Source organism: Meleagris gallopavo, chromosome 5 (assembly GCF_000146605.3).
Source record: "Meleagris gallopavo isolate NT-WF06-2002-E0010 breed Aviagen turkey brand Nicholas breeding stock chromosome 5, Turkey_5.1, whole genome shotgun sequence".
Lineage (NCBI taxonomy): Eukaryota > Metazoa > Chordata > Aves > Galliformes > Phasianidae > Meleagris > Meleagris gallopavo.
Window position 1 is genome coordinate 13,752,819 of NC_015015.2, and position 19,588 is coordinate 13,772,406.

Consider the following 19,588-nt stretch of genomic DNA (forward strand, 5'->3'; position numbering starts at 1 on the left):
TGGTGATATTTATTACAGCAATGGATCAGAAAATGTGTCATCTGTCTCCCTTTTGGAGCACTAAGTTGTAAGACTCAGCAGTTTTAACAATGACCAGGCAAGATGGAAGATGTTCTGAACTTTTAACCAAAAACTTGTAATACACAGCAGCTTTAAAGCATCTCTCCATAGACCTAAGACCTCCTGAATGAGGTCTATCCAGCAATAATTTCATATAGATAAAACAGCAACTTCTTCTAATATGACTTTTTTTTTTTAAATAATTGAGGACTTGTAATTATAGCAAATGATTCCTGGTTTGTTCTCAAATTCTGGATACTATTCATCAGTAACATGCCTTCAAGTAGTACTTAATCAATATCTGGGAATGTAAAAAGAATGTTAAAAGACTCTAAGAAACTTAAAAGAAAAAAAAAAAAGGGTCACATTCACCTATTCCTAATAGTTGCAGCATGTACATTTTTATATACCAACATGTATACGCACACTCTCACTTACACAAGAGACACAGAAGAAGAGCTGCATTGGTAAAGACTTCTTACTTTCTTTCCATGCCTTCCTAGCACCACATTCAAGTGCAAGGGAAATCAAGCATGAAAAAACGAAAGACTAAAGTAGAAAAAAAAAAAAAAAAAAAAAAAAAAAAGGGTGTTTGGGATGAACATTGGAGCATTTATAGCTAGAGATGATTCTGAAAAGAACTATGACCAAAAGAGACAGTTGAGTCAGTCCTCAATCTAGAAAAGCCTTTGCCTCTTGTAGGAGTTGTGACATCCACAGTCACCTTCTGTGGGGTCCATCCCCATAAAAACAGCTCTTAATGGCAGGTCCATTTAGCCAATGGTTTTGCTTTGCAATAGGATGAAGAGGACACCTTCCCTGTTTTGACTCTTTCACTAGCAGTAGCTTTGCTGTAGTCACCTCATGGTGGTTTGTAACCCCACCACAGTACTGAAACAGAACCCAGAGATGCGGGCAAGTTTTGCACATAAAAATCTGGTGCTGTACGAAATACATCTTACATCACATCTTTGAATCACTTGTGAAGTGATGTCTAGTTTCAGTAGGAGGGAGAATATACTGATCTACCTCAAACATAGGAAAGCATAAAAGCCCACCTCTAAGGGTGCGTCATTGCATTTACACTACTGAGAGCACTACTTCCTCACCTTAACATTTTCAAGCAGAGATATTAAAAACAGCTGCTTCTTCCCACTTCAAAAATACCCGTTTGCAAGCAGCTAGAGAGGCTACATTTCATAGTTTCATTGTCCTGAGTTTTTGTAAGGTGTTCAAGGCCAGATTGGATGGGGTCCTGGGCAGCCTGGTCTAGTATTAAATGGGGAGGTTGGTGGCCCTGCATGTGGCAAGGGGGCTGGAGATTCATGAGGTCTCTTCCAACCAGGGCCATTCTGTGATTCTGTAACAATATTTTGGTAATTTTTACACAAATATAAGATTAATACCTCTTGATAAGCATGCTTCACTCTATGCTTGCTAGATTAAGTCTCTTGAAGTAGGCTTATACGCACAGGAGAGCAGTTACAATGTTTATTTCAGAAACCTCCCTAAAACCCTAAGTTTGTAGGAAATCAATTGCTGCTGTAAAAAGATACCTTCCTTGTTCCGAGAAGGCTTTTACAGCCACCAATAATGGGCTATGGCTGGTCTCCTTCCCTTTTCTAGGCAAACACTACAAAGCAGGCTGGGAAGGTATCTGCAGTGAAAGTGCAGAGATCTCAGTAATATTGGAGACAAGAGACGTGGCAGCCCATGCCATCAGCAATACAAATTAATAGGATACTTTTGGCCAGAAGTGACATAGGTTCGCTGAAGAACAAAAACACCTGTTTCTTCCCTTTCACTTACCAAGCAAGTTTTGAAGTAAGCAGGCAGTCACATGAGAATCTTATTAGCTCACAACTTGAACAAAAGTCATCAAACAAACCTTACGACAAACTCAAGTTAACTTGAAAGATTTTACTTCCAGGAATAGTTTTAGGTCTCACCTCTAGCCATCACTCCTCCTGTTTTTAAACACACAAATAAGTGATGATGTACAAATAAGCATGCCCAGAAAAGCACCTGACATTGGCTTCTCTTTGTAATGACCTGTGTCACACCAACATAAAAACAATGACTAAAAAATGACTTCAAGAAGAGTCCCATATTTCTTACTCCAGGCATGCAGCACTAATTCCATTTAATATACACTATACACTGGCTAGCCTAACTGCAACATTCCTAACTTGTTTCCAAACAATGCCATATATGCCATATCCATTTCCCTGCATGTCTCATGCTGTTTCAGTTCTCAGTGATGCACTAGGATTTTAATTCATACATTCACTCGAACATTTCTGCAGGCACTAAGGTGTCAGGTAGTGTCAACATATACAGCACTGCACTTATAGTAATACTGAAAAACAGGAGAGCCAAAGCTGGAGAATATCACACACAAAAAAAAACCACAAAACCTAAAACAAACAAACAAAAAAAACAACCAAGAGTTTCCAAAACACATCCTAGAATGAAATTCCATGACTTTCATCCTTGCTCAGTATTTGTTTGTTAAGCTCAAAATACTGAAGAATTCACATTTATACACCGTATACCACAAGGATCCTAGAACAAGGAGAATGTAAAGGTAGCAAAAATCCTCCACAATTAAAATAAGCAACTACTGCACGGACAAAGATGTTTTCAGTACGTTAAAGAAGTACAGAAGTGAAAATATGCACTTTCAATCAAGAGCTATTGCAGATTTACAGAATTATTTATGAATAGTTAGAAATCATACATCATTCATAGCAACAGAGGTATAACAGAACTTCACTGCACTGCATTTCTTGCCGTGGTCTTATAGGCACATAAAAATTCATTAAACTCCCATAACCAGCGGGGGCCGTGCAATTCAGGAATAACTTTGGGAGAAGTTGCATACAACAAAGTGTGGGATGGACTGAAAATACACAGCATGAAATGCAACTTCCATTTATGTAAGTGCTTTATACCTATAGTTCTATAAATGTGCTTAGCGCTGTACAAAGCGTTCGTTAATTCCCCTTTCTGTATGAGCTTATTTTCCAGGTTCAACACTTCCAATATGTCCTGGAAATACCAAATTCACCACAGGTCTTTTAAGAAGCCTTAGAAAGAAGACTACAGAGCAGAATCTTGCTCTATAGCAATGATTCAAAACATAAACACTGCTCTAGTCTAATGCTTGTTGGCATAGTTGAAGACACTTACATTCCAGTAAAAATAAGAACTAGCGAGACACTTCACTGAGTGTTTAAAAGCTCTTTAAAAATTAAATGCTGCATATGCAATAGTCATTTTGAATATCACCCACAAGAGAAATGTTATTGTATATGAAGCCGTAGATGACAACTGTTTAATAACATATGGCATTATACGAATCCATTCAATTTTTATTTAAGGACAGGATAAAGGAGACCATTTGATAGAAATTCTGGTCAGAACTACAAAACCAAAAGTAATGGTTTGAATCAAATTCTTCTGAAGGCTTTTCCCTGCTGACACAAATAATTCATGAGGTTTTTGGAGGTGAAACAATACATTAGTAACTGTCAAACGGGAAATAACTCACAAGAAGAAGAGTGGGGAGAAGTACGCAGCTACTGAGGAGAATCTGGAACTGAGAAATTCAGCTAAGGAAGCAGCTCGTGTGCCTGTCTGCTCAATCCACGAGGGACAGCCAACCACAGACCAGACACAGCTGTCCAACCTTATTACTAGCATTAGTAATAGTACTATTTCTTCTTGTAGTTCCTACAAGTTAACTAAATAAAGAGCAAAGGCTGAATGTGCACAGAATGAGAACTGGAAGGGATTGCTTGAGGGGGAGTTTGAGGAAATGACACCTAGTCACAAAGCTAAGGGAAAGCAGAAGGAGCCTGGAACATAGTGGTGCAACCTGAAGAGCATGAAAGTGGACAAGATCAAGAAAAACTAAGAAAAAAAATATAGAATTTTGGATTTCAAGTATAGAACTGCAAAAACCTTAGCCAGGAGCACATACTGCTCTCTGCAAGGCCTCTAGCCTTTGTCATTTGCTTTTGCAGCTGTTAGGACCAGCTGGTGCGTCTGCCTGTTTGCTCCCTGAAGCTGTTTCCTGAGGCTTCACAGTCAGGTTGTGAGGAAAGGAGGCACAACTGTCCTAACACTACCTGCATGGCTCGTGTCCTCAGCTTCCAAGTTCAGCAGAGAGAGAAGAAGCTGATGGTACTGACCAGTTGAGCATGTATTTGACTCTGCCAGAAGTCTTTCACCTGTTTCCAGTAACTTCAGTCCCAAGAAGAGATACTGCACAACTTAAGTGTTACCAAAGACAGATATATTGCTTGGAAGGACTGTTCTGTGGCTATTTAAAACTCACCACAACCAATACTTCATTAAAAAAAAAACAAAAAACAAACAAACAAAAAAAAAACAACAGAACAACAAAAAAAACAGACTTAGATATTCAGAGCTTGCCTAACAAAGAGAATGATTAAAAAATGTAAAATAAAGGTTAAGCAGAGGCATCAATAAGAGAAAGAAATTACTGACTGCAACAAACATAAGTATGAATGACAGTTAAAGAAAGTCAGCGATGCAACAATACAGACATGAACATCTAGGAAAGAAACAGGAACTGTTTAACAGTCTCCATAACCAGAGACCAAAGCTCCAATGTTCCAAGTTCTTAAAAATCAAGCACATGCTAGAAAAACACACAACAAAAATGTCTCAAAGACTACAATACACAACAATTTTACAATGACAAAGTTGCCTGAATGATGCAAGTTAGCTTCCCTAGTACCTGCTTGCTGACTGCAATTTGGCTGAATACGAGCACTGTAGACCATACAAATAAACTGAACACTTTTGTTTGCTAAGACCTTAGGCTCATCTCTCCTCCCTCTTACAAACAATGCAACTGAATAACAACTTCAGATGTTCTGTGTATCTCTGTACCATAAACAAGAGCAGGTAAAAATGAAAATATACTTAGGCACCTTATTTCAAAACCTAACTCAAGAAAAAGAAAATGGTTACTATTGCTATATTACTTCTAAGGTTATGATATGATGTTTCCCTGCATCACGAACATCCTGAAAGCTTGTAACCTTCTTTGAGAAGGGGCAGATTTACAGAAACAATTCATAGTATCAACCCTATAATTTACCTCGACTTTACTATATATTTCTTTCATACCACAGCTTGATTAAATACGCAGATGATTAAAATAAAGAAAATTAAATCAAACTCTACAGTACAAAGGGAAATGTTAGAGAAAAGTTTTTGTAATATAATGAGATCACACCAGTAATGCTACACTGCCAGCAACTCACAAGTCATTTTCTTGCTTTATGGGATACTGTTCTTCAGTCATACACATACTCCATTATGTATTACAGATAACGTATATAGGAGACTAAATGAAAGAAATTGCAGTAAGCATTTCATACAAGATAATGGAACAGATATATGATATAAGGGAGAATCAGCATGGGTGAAGAAATCCGCTTATCAGGCCTTCTGCAGTACTCCAGCTATTTATGTAAAGTTTAAGCATTGTTATCTAGAGAAGTAAAAAAAAAAAAAAAAAAAAGAGGAATTTGGAGGAACAAGGCTACTCACTTGCTTTACTAAGCCTTTGCGATAAGCCATTACTTACAACCCCCATACCCATAATTTTCAAAGACTTACCTTCACCAGGATTCCGTGCTCTCTTCTGAAGTTACACTGACAGTAAGAACAAAGTGTTTGATGCCATTACTATGGCAGAGGCACAGAGCAGAAACTGGGAATGGCAGTTCAACAGATACATTTACATGGTGGTAAGGACATTTTATCATCACAAAACCCACAATCCCATCTCTTAAGACTTCACTTTATGTCAGACAAACACAAGCAGGAATCCAAGTTTTACTGTGTCATAAATGAAGAAAACCTCTCCAGAATGCATATTATTCAGCTTTTTTTCCATCATAGGAAAGCTTTGATCCAATTCAAAATATTTTGGATCTCCAATGCCTTCAATGATCTTAATAAGAACTAGTCCAGTCTTCTAGAATTTAGCCCAGTTTCCCAGGATAAGACTAAGACAAGAATCCTCCCTTAAATTCAAAGGTTGAACATGCATTTATGCACAAATCATCACTTAAAGGATATTGCCCAGATAAATCAGTATTTTGAACTGGGTCTCTCTTCTTTTATATATTCATTTATTTCTACTATCATTTCCAGTTCTTCAGTATGACAATTACAGAGGTCTGCAATCCTGAAAAAAATATCTGTGGGCATGAAGGGAATCCACACTTGAAGATAACAACCCTAAAGATACTGCCTTACCTAGCCAGAGCAACTTCACCAGCAGACACATGTCCCAGATACTCTCACTTTTCACTTCTTTCAGTAATGTTCTGCTCCATAAACTTTCAAAGCAGTGGCAAAATGTGATGGATCGCATCAAAACTAAGCATGTTGTTGGCTTCACAACTTAGAATAGTGCTTCTTAAAATACTATCAGGATCTCTGTTTTTATTGCCATTCCATGAGCTTCAAATCCATCTGATACACGTCAAACAATGTGTTACTTTATTACATCACATAGCGTCCAAACCACAAGCATATCTTCTGCACAGAACTTGTTCTTGCATTCACTGAGGAGTTTTGCTACTAACAGCTCTAGTAAATAAGCCTCTTGAATCATTAGAAACCATCCATGGTTCCTTTTATGTTCCCTAATACAGACAAGTTCAGGAAAATCACTGATATCTACAGTCTCTCTCCCCCCTTCTGCATACTCAGGTTTTCAGTGGTAATGTACTAACACAGTAGATCCCAATATCTCATAATAAAAAAAATGTATTTTCATTAATAAAATGCTTGTCCATTACTAGCTACTGAATGTCACATACCTTGACACTAAAATCTTGCGATAAGGGAGGAATTCAAAAAGGACAACAAAAGTTTATAGCTCATACAGGAAGAAACGAGTTCCAAAATAAATAGTTCCTTCATTAAAAAAAAAAAAAAAGACTGCCTCCCATTGGTTTCCCTATAGTCAGTGTGGGCTCAGCTGATCAGGAGTGGTGTGGCAGGAGTTCTTAGGGAGCTATAGTGAAGTCACATAACTGATAACACAGAATACTCAAACATCAGCAGCTCTCAAAAAATTATTCCCGTTGTAGATTATATACATAACTAGAAGCTGTGTTTCATGAAAAGAAGTCTTTTTAAAACAAATTAACTTAAAATTATGCATTCCACAATTTTGAGCATTCCCTATACTACGGTCTCTTAGTTTCAGGGCTAGAAGGTAGTAGAAAGAGACAGATGGCAAGTGATAAGACTTCTTCATTTTTAACAGGACTTCCTTTCTTTCAATGCCATTTGCAACAAACTAATAACTAGAAGTTAACTAAACCCAGGGAAATTATTTTGCTTTCAATCTCATTTGGAATTGTTTGATAAATAGGTAAATCTTAAGTATTACTGCTACTAGATTTACAGGCAATGAGTAAATAAGACTTTCTAAAATAGGTGCAAATACTCACTCCTTAACCCTCACAGTCCAAGGATGCAACCTTCAAAAGCACTTACAAGTTCCAGCCATCTACACAGCACCTCCTTCTGAAACCTTTCAGAGTCTTTCAGAAGACTCTTCCACATGTTCTTTACGTGGTTTTGTCACTGATCTAAAAAGGAGCAATCTCCAACACTTCTGCATGCCCCAAAGCCCCACTGGATCTTCATGTTAAACAGTCACCATATTTTGAGATGATGGCCTGTAAATATTAAGCCTAGAGGAAGGCCAGTGTTGTATATACACTCTTCATCAACTTACTAACTGAAGACAATTCAGCCTCAAACCTCTAACACAGAACCACAGAACAAAGCAACAAAGCTACTTGTATTTTTTCTCAGAGCAGTGTTCAAATTACTGGGCTATGTGAAATAAGGAAGGTCAGTTAGCATGACCAGACACCTTTCAGGTTTCTTTTTTTTTTTTTTTTAACCTAACTCTGCATCTCTGAACCAAGAGGCAACAATTCAGCACACTGAGTTGGAGGTAAAGCAGCAGCTACAGTGGGGAACAGGAACACCAAAGTAGAACTTAAAAATCAAACTGCAACTCAGCTTGTGTCAGAAGAACGGCATAAACAGCCTTAGACCTTTTTGTTACCATAAAAAGGGGACTTGATAAACAAAGCTATCACAGGCAAAAGATGCAGACTGGGAGTCTACCCTGATACCACTTGTAAAACACCAAGTATTGTTTTAATCATATTTCTTCTGTCGGTTTAGAAGTGAGTAGGATTTCAAAATATAGACTGTCAAGTAACCCAAGGGATACACTGATCTTTCCTCTTCTTTAAGGGTGACAGACTGAAGGAAAATTATTTGTTTAGTTGTCCTGACTCAAATGCAGAAAAAGTTTACTGAAGTCATTTGGTTTGATCCTAAACAATCTGTGGCTTCTGAGACAATACAGATACAACGGTGTCAACTGAGACTCTAGAGGTTACCTGCACATATGCTCACTTACCCCTTCACTCTGCAAGGAGAAGCCACTCTGAGTTTGGTGCATGAAATCTCAAGTTCATAGAATTACTCTAACAGGTAAAGTACTATCTAACAGTAAAGAGAAAAATAAACCTGATAAGGAATATAGAAAAGTTACTAAAGACTGTATTTCTGATGCTGTGCCAGAGCTGTGAACAGGCCAACTTCTGTAGGGCATGATTTCCCTTTGTTGTGACAGATTTGCATCTCTCAGGAAACTGCTCCCTCATCAAACAGCCTTCATGCAATGTTAGAACACAGCACTAACAAGAATGATCTTATTTTAGAAGAAAGAGCAGTCTTACCAAACACAGTCTCACAGGCTACCAAAAATACAAGCCAGGAGCAAATCCAGGATGAAACTTTCTGCTTCCTCACCAGTTGACTCATAACTGATTGCTTACACTCTGATGGCTGCACCAACTTCTTAAGTTTTGTTCGCTTTGCATTTGGTCTTTTTACAAATAATTTCTTCCTCAGTTTTTGCTTCTCTTTTACATGTGGTGAAATGCAAACCAAAATACCTGTTAGTGCTATACTAGTAATTCTAAAGATCTTGTTAAAACCCTTCAGTACTTTAACAAAGAAATTGTTTACCATGCCTTTCAAAGACTGAACAACACAAAGCATTAAGCCACGTGTGAAAGGTATGATTTAAAATGCGTTCACTAGCACAGAATGAAAATAATACAATATTAGTTTACCAAACTGTTGTCTTTACTTATTATGAGATTTCTGATACGAATAACCTCAGAGTTTTCCAATTGCCAGGCACAAAAGCCTAGATCAGACATATGATGTTTCATTCAATGTATTTCACATTTCTTAAAAGAAAAAGTAAATAAAATAGACAGACTGCTACTCTAACATGGCTGAACTAAAAATAGATATTTTCTGCATTTATGGAGAAATGAGGTGGAAGCACAAAGAGAACCACTTCAGTATGGTACTTTAAAAAAAACAGCAAGACAGAAAATTTATAACAATCCTTAAAGGCTGCAACAAAGCTGCAGTGTATGCCCTCTTGCTCCATCCCTTGCTACCTCAGTTCAAAAGAGTTGCAGCTCAAGGAAGGACAGGAACTCGGTTCCTTATTAAATGACACTTCCTTCGGGCTCCAATGAGCCACCAATCCAATTAAAGGCCATTTTGCACTGAGACTGTTCTCCTATCTTGGTAGAATTTCTTGAATAATTACTAAATTGTAGCTAGTATGATTGTATATTTCTGCAGCTTACACAAATCTCAGTGCACTAGCAGATCATGCCCTCTCCCTTTGTGATAAGGCTCCTATCTTCTTACTCAGCACATGAAAATATTCCAATCTGATATCCTACCTTCACTTATTTTGAAGAACAGCAGCACACTACCATTGATTTATTTGCTAGTAATACTACAGAACATTCCAAATAAAACGATACATTACAAACCACAATCATGGCACTAACAACAGAGGGATAAAATAGTTTTTAGAAGGTGTAAACTATCCCCAGAATCACACACAGAAAGTTATCTGAAATAATAGAAGATTATCCTTGCCTAAACACCATTAATACTTTCCCTTTTTCTGCTATTCAGATGACCAGCTCTGAGGATGCCTCTCAAAACAATGCATTTAAACTGCATTTAGTTCTGGATATTAGGATTAAAAAAGGGATATTTTGAGAATAGTGAAATACAACTTCTGTGGGGATTCACAAACATTGCTTTGAAGATGCTCTTACAGAGCTCAATATTGACTGAGATACTTTTCAAAAAAGTTAAATACTTTTAAAATACTTTTTTAAAAATTAAATTAATCCCCTCTGCAGTCTCCTAAAGATAATAGTGCAGATTATATTATGCAGCCCAACTTTGCTCCCCTGGGAATTGTTTTAGTAATAAAGATCCCTACAGAGAATATCTGACTCCAGCAGATATAGTCTTGATAGAAAGGCTTGAATAAAGAAGAGTATAAGCTTGGTCAAAATAGCAAAACAGCCAAATCATCCTCCAAAGCAGTACCCAGTCACAGAAAAGTTAGCTTTATTTGTGTGAAATGTGATTACCAGAAACTCATATGAAACCAGTTGTATTAGATAAATGCATCAGATTTCTATTTAGTCACTGAACTCTGCATGCGTGACTGACATAGAAATCTTACTTTGCACATGAATAGGAAGACCACAGCCAGGGCTCCAATATTCACATTTGTCACTGAAGGAGATGTACAGAGCAGAAAAGCATGTTTAGGCAGCAGAGGTTGGACTCCCCCATCTGCTACAGTTACTCTGCACAAAGTGGTCAGGATAGGCCACACTCACAGTCACAAGTAAACTGATGCAACAGAAATCAATTGCTAGATTGAGGTATTTAGTGCCAAGTCCCTGATATCTACGCACCATACACTCCAGGCATTTTTTATCTCATAGTAGCTGAGCCAGTGCCAGGAAACAACCACCCCCAACACAAGTTGGCTTGCTAGGATCAACTATTAATTCAAACTCCCAAAGACCCCATCAACATTCAGGGTTTAAAAAGGGTCTTAGTAGCACCTCCTTGATGTCAAAATATTTTCAGATTTCCAGAGGAAAAGCGTAATCAGTGATATAGCCAGAACAATAGTGGTGTTTAATATTATTCTAGCTTCTAATAACAAGCAGGAATATAAATATGAACATTCACGCTGATATCATGACCTTTTAAGCATGCACACTTTCAAGAAAAAAAATCAGCATGTATGAATGCATGCATTTGAATCACTTTGTACAAGAATTACAACAAAGAGTGTAGGCTTCCTACTTAAAAGAAAACATTCAGTACAGAAAAAGCTTTAACAACCTGTGCATACATACACACAGACCCAAACAAATGACTCCCAAACAAAATTTCCATGCCAGGAAAAGCTTGCAGTTCCAGAGCCTGATCTTATAATTGGGGCCTTCTTGAAACTACAGAGAGCAATGCCCAATTTCACAGACTGGTCATGGTGAAAAAGGAGAAATTTCACAGTTTTAGTCTGAAAATGAGGAGCAAAGGGAGAGAGGTTCGATAGGTTTATTTATTTATTTTAATTACCACACACAGGCTGATTTTGTTCTATAGATGTCTTAAGATGCAGAAAGCACATGCAACAGGGTGACTTCTTTGGGAACATACTAAATGCCACACTAAGTTAGGCCAGTGGTTAAGTCAGCCAGCCAGCCTACTAACCAAACCAAGGAGCCAGAAACACAGATACAATGTATTCTGCTCCATCCCTCCTGCCTTCAGTTTTGTCCTGTCCTCTGTTATTTCAGTATCTGAACACATTCCATCTCTGCTATATGTGTCAGCAATATAAATCTCTTTGAGAATTCAAGGACACAGCAGATAAACACAGAATGTGTTTTCCAACCAAAAAAAAAAAAGTGGAAGGGCTGATACTGTATTTCAGTAGCAGAAAAGCTTTAGCTTTAACAAAGTAGAAAGGTTTTGCAATGTTTCCTTAAGGACAGTTATACCGTATTTGTTCACAGCCACATAAACAGACGCATAGTTTTCCTTTACACCTTCTGCTAAGTTTTGTTACCTTCAGCTTGCTAGAGAGCAGGAACCACAGGCTGCTCCATAAATCTTATTCCAGCAGGGTAACAGATCACTTCTATTAACAATCAGGGCAGGGTAAAGACGATTTCAGAAATGATCCATAACACTCATAAGATATCCATATTGCCTGAACAACAAGGGAGACCAAACTGCTTTACATCAGCAAGATCTCTGATGCAAATTCACCTTTCTCAAACACAGCAGGTACTCCTGAGAGAGAAGGAAAAGGATGCTCCAGCAAATGATGGTATTTCTTGGACTAAAATTGTGCCTTCGGCTTGAAGGTAGTTCCCTCACCTTCACAAAGAAATTAGCACAGCTTTTGAAGATGAACAATCCCAACTACCATAAGGAGTTCTGGCATTGAAGTTAATAAGAAATACATTTCATTTGTTTCCTGCCAAAATATCTGTACATCAGGACTTCTACAGCTGACTGGAAGGTGCAAAAAGTCTTTTTTCTTCACGCTCCTTCAAAATTTGCTTTCTACATCCCTCGTAACAGCTCAACATGAAGGCTCCTTAGGGCACCTCTTGGAAAGGATGGCACACCTGAACACCAGAACTCTGCATCCGTGGGAAATTCCTATAGGCTCACGTTGACATTTGGAAGATCTTAACAGGGAATTTCTTTTTCCTAATTATTGTAGGGAACTGTGAGGTTTTTAACACCTTTCCCAACACCTTTTTTAGAAACTCTCCATTTGTCTCAAATACAAGAGCTACACTTATGGCTCCCTGGAAGCTTCCAATGGATAATCATATTTTAATACAATAACATGTCACAGCCAAGAGCAAATGATGATCTTGAGTCTCCATCCCTGGATGTGTTTAAAAGTCATTTGGTTGTGGTGCTCAGGGACATAAATCAGCAGATGGTTTTTAGTTAGGGCAGTATGGTCAGGTTGAGGTTGGACTCAGTGATATTTAAGGTCTTTTCCAACCTGAGCAATTCTATGATTCCTCCATTAAAAATCATTAATTTCATTTGAACACTTTCCAAGTCACAGATTCCAATCTCTAATTAGAATGAAGTTTATACATGACATTTCTTCATGTGCTAGAGATAGCAGACATTCCTAACTAAGCACAGCATCTTTCTGAAGTACCTTACTCTTCCCAGATCCAAAAGAATACAACCAGATAAACTGGTTGTAAACAGGCACTTATTACCTCAGAAAACTCAGACAATGTTTGCAGAGATGGGTCAGATGGTCTGCCAGATGACCATTGTGTATCTGTTTTTAAAGTAAAACAAAACAAAAAATCACCACAATGTAAGTGTAAGCACAACTAAGGAAGCCAACTTTCCTGCAGATCCACAGTTAATACTCAATCCTTCCATTTCTAAAAGGAGTAAGCTCACATCAGTCTTTACTGCGGTTCAGCCATATGAAACATCTCTTATGTGCAGAAAATGATATGCAGAAAATGCTGAGCTTCCACCACAGTATTTCCTTCAATTTAAGCACTTACTTCATTTCCATCCTCCAAAGAGCATATTTTCAGTAGCATTTTGGAAATTCAGTATTTGTGACTTTAATGCCTCTCTGTCCTCTCCACACAACTAACCAACATGTCCATAACTTGAAAAGGCACATAGAAAGCTGCATTTCTTACACTACAGGGTACCATTTCAGAGATGTTACAGAAACAGTTTAGTTGTAATACTTGGTCCAGGACTGGCAGAATGTAAATGATGGAAACAAAAAGACATGAGGGGCAATTTTAAAATCCACAAAATCATACTGAGAAAAAGCATCTGAAGTGCTGGTTACTGAGGAAGCAATAAGTATTTCCCACATCACTGTTGCTACAAGTTTCTGTATACATACCACTAGGAGACAAATACATTTTACCACAAACACAGCCTCTGTTCAGTGTCATTTGAGCACCACAAGAGATTAGTTGGATCCAACACCATAACACAACTCACTCACTTTAAGGTATCAGCAATAATACTCATCTATTTTGACCAACAGAGAGTATCAGCTACATCCATACACTGAGGAGCAAACCTTCAGCCCTAGTGCCTGAAAACATGAGGCTCTGTCAGTCAGCACAACTAGCACCGATGAGAAAGTACACAACAAATTCAATGCAGTATTGTCAACATAACAGCTGGCTAACAGCCCCAAATTTTGAAACATCTAAGAAAGTTGTGGCTCTGTAAGAGATAGGACAGACCTACTTGAGCATTCACTGGCTAGCAGCTAACATCCAACTCATCTCCACCCCCTGCCACATACTCAAGTTTCATCTCATTGATCCCTTCTCCGATTTCTCCAGACAGCAGACTGCAAAATATATGCATATACATTTTTAATAATGTTTATTTAAAGCTAGATCTCCATACACGGAAGGAGCTGAAATAACATTCCTACCACTGTGCTGTGCACCTCAAAGCTTCCTGGGAACTCTGGACAAAATCTACACTAACTGCCATAAAAACAAAGATGAACTGGAGAATTTTGCCCTCCATTCTTCCGACTGTCAGTAACCTTTCATCTTCAATAACAAGTGAAAGAACTGGACAAAGAAACTAGGAGAAAGGAGGAAAAGTGAGGAACGGAACTTCTTACAGATAAAGAACTCCTCTGACAGATCCAAAATTGATGAAAAACTGCCTTTCCCCTGCAGACAAAAGCAGCAGTGCTCTTCAAAGGTGCAATTTGCCACTCATCAGCTCTATGACTAGTACAAGGTACAAAATGAGAACAAGAAAGGATTTATTACCTTCTTTTTCAGAGTCAGTTTCCTCCATTCATTTCATCATTGTTTGTGTTATGATACTACAAAAGCTTCAGTCAAAATCAAGTTTTCCTTCTTTCTAGAAAGGAAGCTTCATTTACTTTCATTTTACAGAATGGGAGCTAAGATGCACAGAATGGTGGATGAGTCCAAGAAAATAGTTTGTAGAAGCGAGAAACTTCCACGTAGAACTCCCCCATAATAGTCAAAAAAACAAATATTTCTTACCTCATTTCACTGCAATAAGTAGAAAAGGCTTTAAAGGTGCAAGAGACAATTTTGTCTATACAGAGATGTCGTGCACTAGAAAGAAATTATTTCTTTGATCAACTTACATATGCCTCAAAAAAAAAAAAAAGCTTTTTCTTTAGATAGTTTTATTTTCTGGGGGGCTAGTAGGGATGGGAGGAGGACAAGTAAGGATAACAGGATTAAACTCTGATCCATTTAGAAAAACAGGACTTCATGTACTCTTGAAAGATGGGTGAAAATTAAGACCTCTTTTTACTCTTCCTCAATCATTTGCTGCTTCTGCGCAGCTACGATGTTTAAGATAGCTTTAATTGCAAATAGAAAAAAAAATAAGATGATAGAGAAGTAGATGTAAGTACATTAGGGTCAGAAAAAAAGAGCAACAAAATGCTTCAATTTCCTACCACTTCCTGCACAGCTATAGCAAATATCAATGGATGATACTGTACCAAGGAAAGCAGCTTTAAGCAATCTAATTGGTTTCTGTGAAGCTGTCCAAAGATGGCATTGGTTCTGTTACTCAGCTATGAAAACAAATGCTCGAAATTGTTCAGACATTTTCCTTTTCTCTTCCTCTTTCCATACAGATATCTTCCATCAGACCTTTTTTAAACCTAAGGATCCATAACCATAAAAAAGGAATTGTTTCTGACAACTTGTAAGGTAGGCTAGAAGTTTCAGTAAAACAAGATACAGAACTCTAACAGGAAAACAAGATTTTTTACTCTTGGCTGTCTCATTAGAAGGCATACAATGCCACAAAGGGACTAGAAATATGACACAAACCGAAGGCTCTCAATAAGCTTTAAAAAAATAAAAATAAAAAAAAATCACAATCACAGAGTAGTAGAGGTGGGAAGAGCTCTCTGGACTGACCTCACTGCTCAAGCATGGACACCCGGAGCGCACAACTCAAGATTGTGCCCGGGTAACTTATAAATATCTCAAGGGAAGGAGATGCCATAACCTCTGTAGGCAACCTGTAAAAGGACTCCATCACCCTGTTTTCCCCACCTAAAATTCCCAATTCCAGCACCAATTTCTATCTTTTAGCAAATCAACCTCTCAGTTTCCTTGCTTGTGAAATAAGAGTATTTACACATCCAGTGCTATTATGAAACTAAGACTATCATTTCTAAAGTGCTTTGAGATTCTTGAGTAGAAGTTGCTATAGAAACCTATCTAGCATATTATTAATTGATATTAAGAAACTGAAAATGCAATGAAAAAGTTTTCATGCACAGGGCAGGAAATTCTTATCTGAAATCAGTAACAGTATAGAAATAAACGCTTGCATTCATGTGAAATATGCACTCCACTGCTGATGCACTAAAATGAGACTGTAGTAGTAAAGAAAATACTGTAAAATAAAGTACTCAGGTTATGTTCAGAATATCAAAATTCTAATAACTTGTCTTTTGCAAAAACCTTGCAACCAACCACCTCACTGTCACTTTTGAGCAATATAGACAATCATAGGAACTATTGTAATCTTCAGTTACAGTTGATGATTCTGCACAGAATACTGATAGCTGTCAAACAGTGTCATTGTCTCACATTTCAGAATGTGGACAAACCTAAAAGCTCAGAATTCCTAACTCTACACTGAAATAAAAAACATCCTCATTGCTATTAGTAACTGCCAGTTTATTCAGAGAAAGAAAAATCTCAGATTATAAGAGCAGGAATATGGGGACATACAAGTATATTTGCCAGAAAATTCATAAATGAAGAAAAAGTAAAGAAAAGAAGAATACCAGACAAAATTCAAAGTATATTCCAGTAATTTCTATCTTTTCTTGGGGGGGAGAAGAAGAGCGGGGGCAGAAGAGTAGATGGTATGCTGGACACGAGCCAGCAATGCACCCTTGCAGCCAACCATATCCCAGGCTGCACCAAACAAAGCACGGCCAGCAGGACAAGGGAAGTGATCCTGCTCATCTACTCTGTGCTGACGAGGCCTCATTTGGAATACAGTGTCCAGATATGGAGCCCTCAGTGCAGGAGAAATGTGGACCAGTTAGAGCACATCCATAAGAGGGCCACAAAAGCGATCCAAAGAACGGAACACCTCTCCTACAAAGACAGGCTGAGAAGGCTATTCAGCCTGGAGAAAGGTTCCAGGGAAACCTGATTGCAGCAGCCTTTTGGTACCTAAAAAGGGGCTGTAAGAAGGAAGGGGCAGACTCTGTTATGACAAGACAAGGAGAAACTAAGGAAGAGGAGATTTAGACTGGGTATGAAGATTAAAAAAGATTTCTGTTTTTGTTTTTGGGTTTTTTTGTTTTTTTATTCCAGTGCCTCAGCACCCTTATTATAGGTTGCCCAGAGAGGTGGTGGAAACCACATCTGGAGACATTCAAAGTCAGGCAGGATTGGGCTCTGACCATCTGATCTAATGTAGGTGTCCCTCCTCACTGCAGAGGAGTTGGAACAGATGGTCTTTAAGGGTGTCTTCCAATTCAATTCTAAGATTTTTGAAAGGTAAGAAGTAGGCACTTCTGTTGCTCTCTTCTGGAGCACTTTTTAAATCTCATATGAGTAATCTAAGGTAAAGTAGATGGAGACAACTTTCTCCATATGAAAAACTGAAGTTGAGATGCACACACAATTTTAAAGCTCTATTATTTTTACATATTAAATTTCTAGGTGTGAATACTCAAGATAATGAAATTGAGCTTCTTAAGTAATAGAATGTAAAAACAGAACAGTTTGAATGGACATGATTCTGCTAAGGAAAACAGCAACAGAAGACACCATGTAATTCCAGAAAAACAGGAAAGGATCAAATAATCACACACTTGAGTGTTTTTGGCTAATCTTATCTGGCTTATAGCCAAAAATTAGTATTTTGCCTCCTCCTGAGTTATAAAGTTGTACACAATAACCCTTGAGCAATTAATAAAAAAAAACAAGTTGACAAAATGATAGGGCAATGCAGATGGTATATAAATGAGAGTTCATGCTGACAAATAAAACTCTTTGGAAAAAAAACCAAAAACCTAATACATCCTCACGGCTAAATATGAATTTAAGAGCCCCAGACCATATACACACTTAAAGGAGCTGGAATCATTCAAGCTGGTCCCTAGTAGTGTATGAATAAACATGGCACTTCTGAGCAGTAATGGCTTTTATTATATAGCTGCTGCTTAAGTGCAAATCTTACTTTTTATCTGTTATATAACTGCAGCTCGCTGCATTATTTAAATTTGAAACAATACAGTTGTTTTCATCAGGCTTCCAGATTTACAATAGAGAAAATTCTCTCAGTGAAACTATAGCCATTCAGAAAAAAAAAAAAAGACAAATTAGGAACTGTTTAATGTTTTACTCTTTCCCTTCACCTAGAAGCAACTTCTCAGGTCATGTACTGAGAAGATGCATCTAATCAAGATGAACTTGCACCTAACCCTTAAATGAATCTTTATAATGCGGTAGGAGGCTTGTAAAAAGACAGTGTGGTAATTATCTCATCAATGAGGATGATCACAAAAAACTAGTTCAGCCATTACAATCAAAATAAAAGATGAAAAAGTTCATTTCTAATACTTACACTGAGCTACATGTGTTGTACTACTATTCAACTGTGGAAGGGGCTTCTGTGCATAGCTAGAGAAGCAGTGGTAATTAGCATAATGCTTTTTTCGGTTCAATAATTAAAATAACAGTGTTCTAAAAGCTGGTGCCCCATATGGAACTGCAAAAGGTTTTCCAAGAAGTGAATAGAAAATTGGCATACAACAATCAGCATCTTTCCAAAAAGAGTTCAAACGTTTCGTGTGTGTGTGTGTGTGTGTGTGTGTGTGTGTGTGAGATGAGTGTTTTGTGCTATGTATGCATTGAGGGTTTTTCGGGGGGGGGATGGGCAAGAGATGAGAGGGTGTTGTTCTGTTGCTGTTTTAAATTCTTTAAACACACGCATGTGTGTCCAAATATTTCTATTTTCTAGCTCTATTTTTTGCATAGCAAAGATTTCCTAAAGTCTTTGCATTATTATGACCAAATCCAGGCAGAGCACAATCTTAGCTACTCCACTCCTCCAGGCAATAGCCTACATCTATAGATCAGCTCTCTGCCCTCACTCCTCGCAGATCAATGTCACAAGCAACTATCTGGGGAGCTGCAGGGAAGCCAAGCTGGTGGCTACGCTCAAACACTCCAATGGGTTATTGAGCAGTAGTGTTAGATGCTGCAGTCCAACAAATCTGTTATGCTTCTCCCTATGTGCAGAGTGTTTCATAGTAGTTCATCAAGAAAATAACAGTATGAGGCTGCTCTGTTATTGCTTTACGTTAGAAAGAACTACTTTACGATCAGTAGGTCAGAGACAAGCAAAAAGTTTAAAAAAATAAAGAATTACCAGCATATGATGTATAGAAGTCACAAAATATCAAACCCTACTTTAATAGATGCTCTTTATGGCTTCTCAACAATTT

The 19,588-nt window shown here is 37.8% G+C and overlaps 1 protein-coding gene across 9 annotated transcripts in view; it reads right to left on the bottom strand.

The window, feature by feature from the left end:
* Positions 1 to 19,588, bottom strand: part of BRSK2 (BR serine/threonine kinase 2) — a 300,725-nt gene that overhangs the window by 247,910 nt on the left and 33,227 nt on the right. The gene's annotated exons all lie outside the window — the stretch shown is intronic.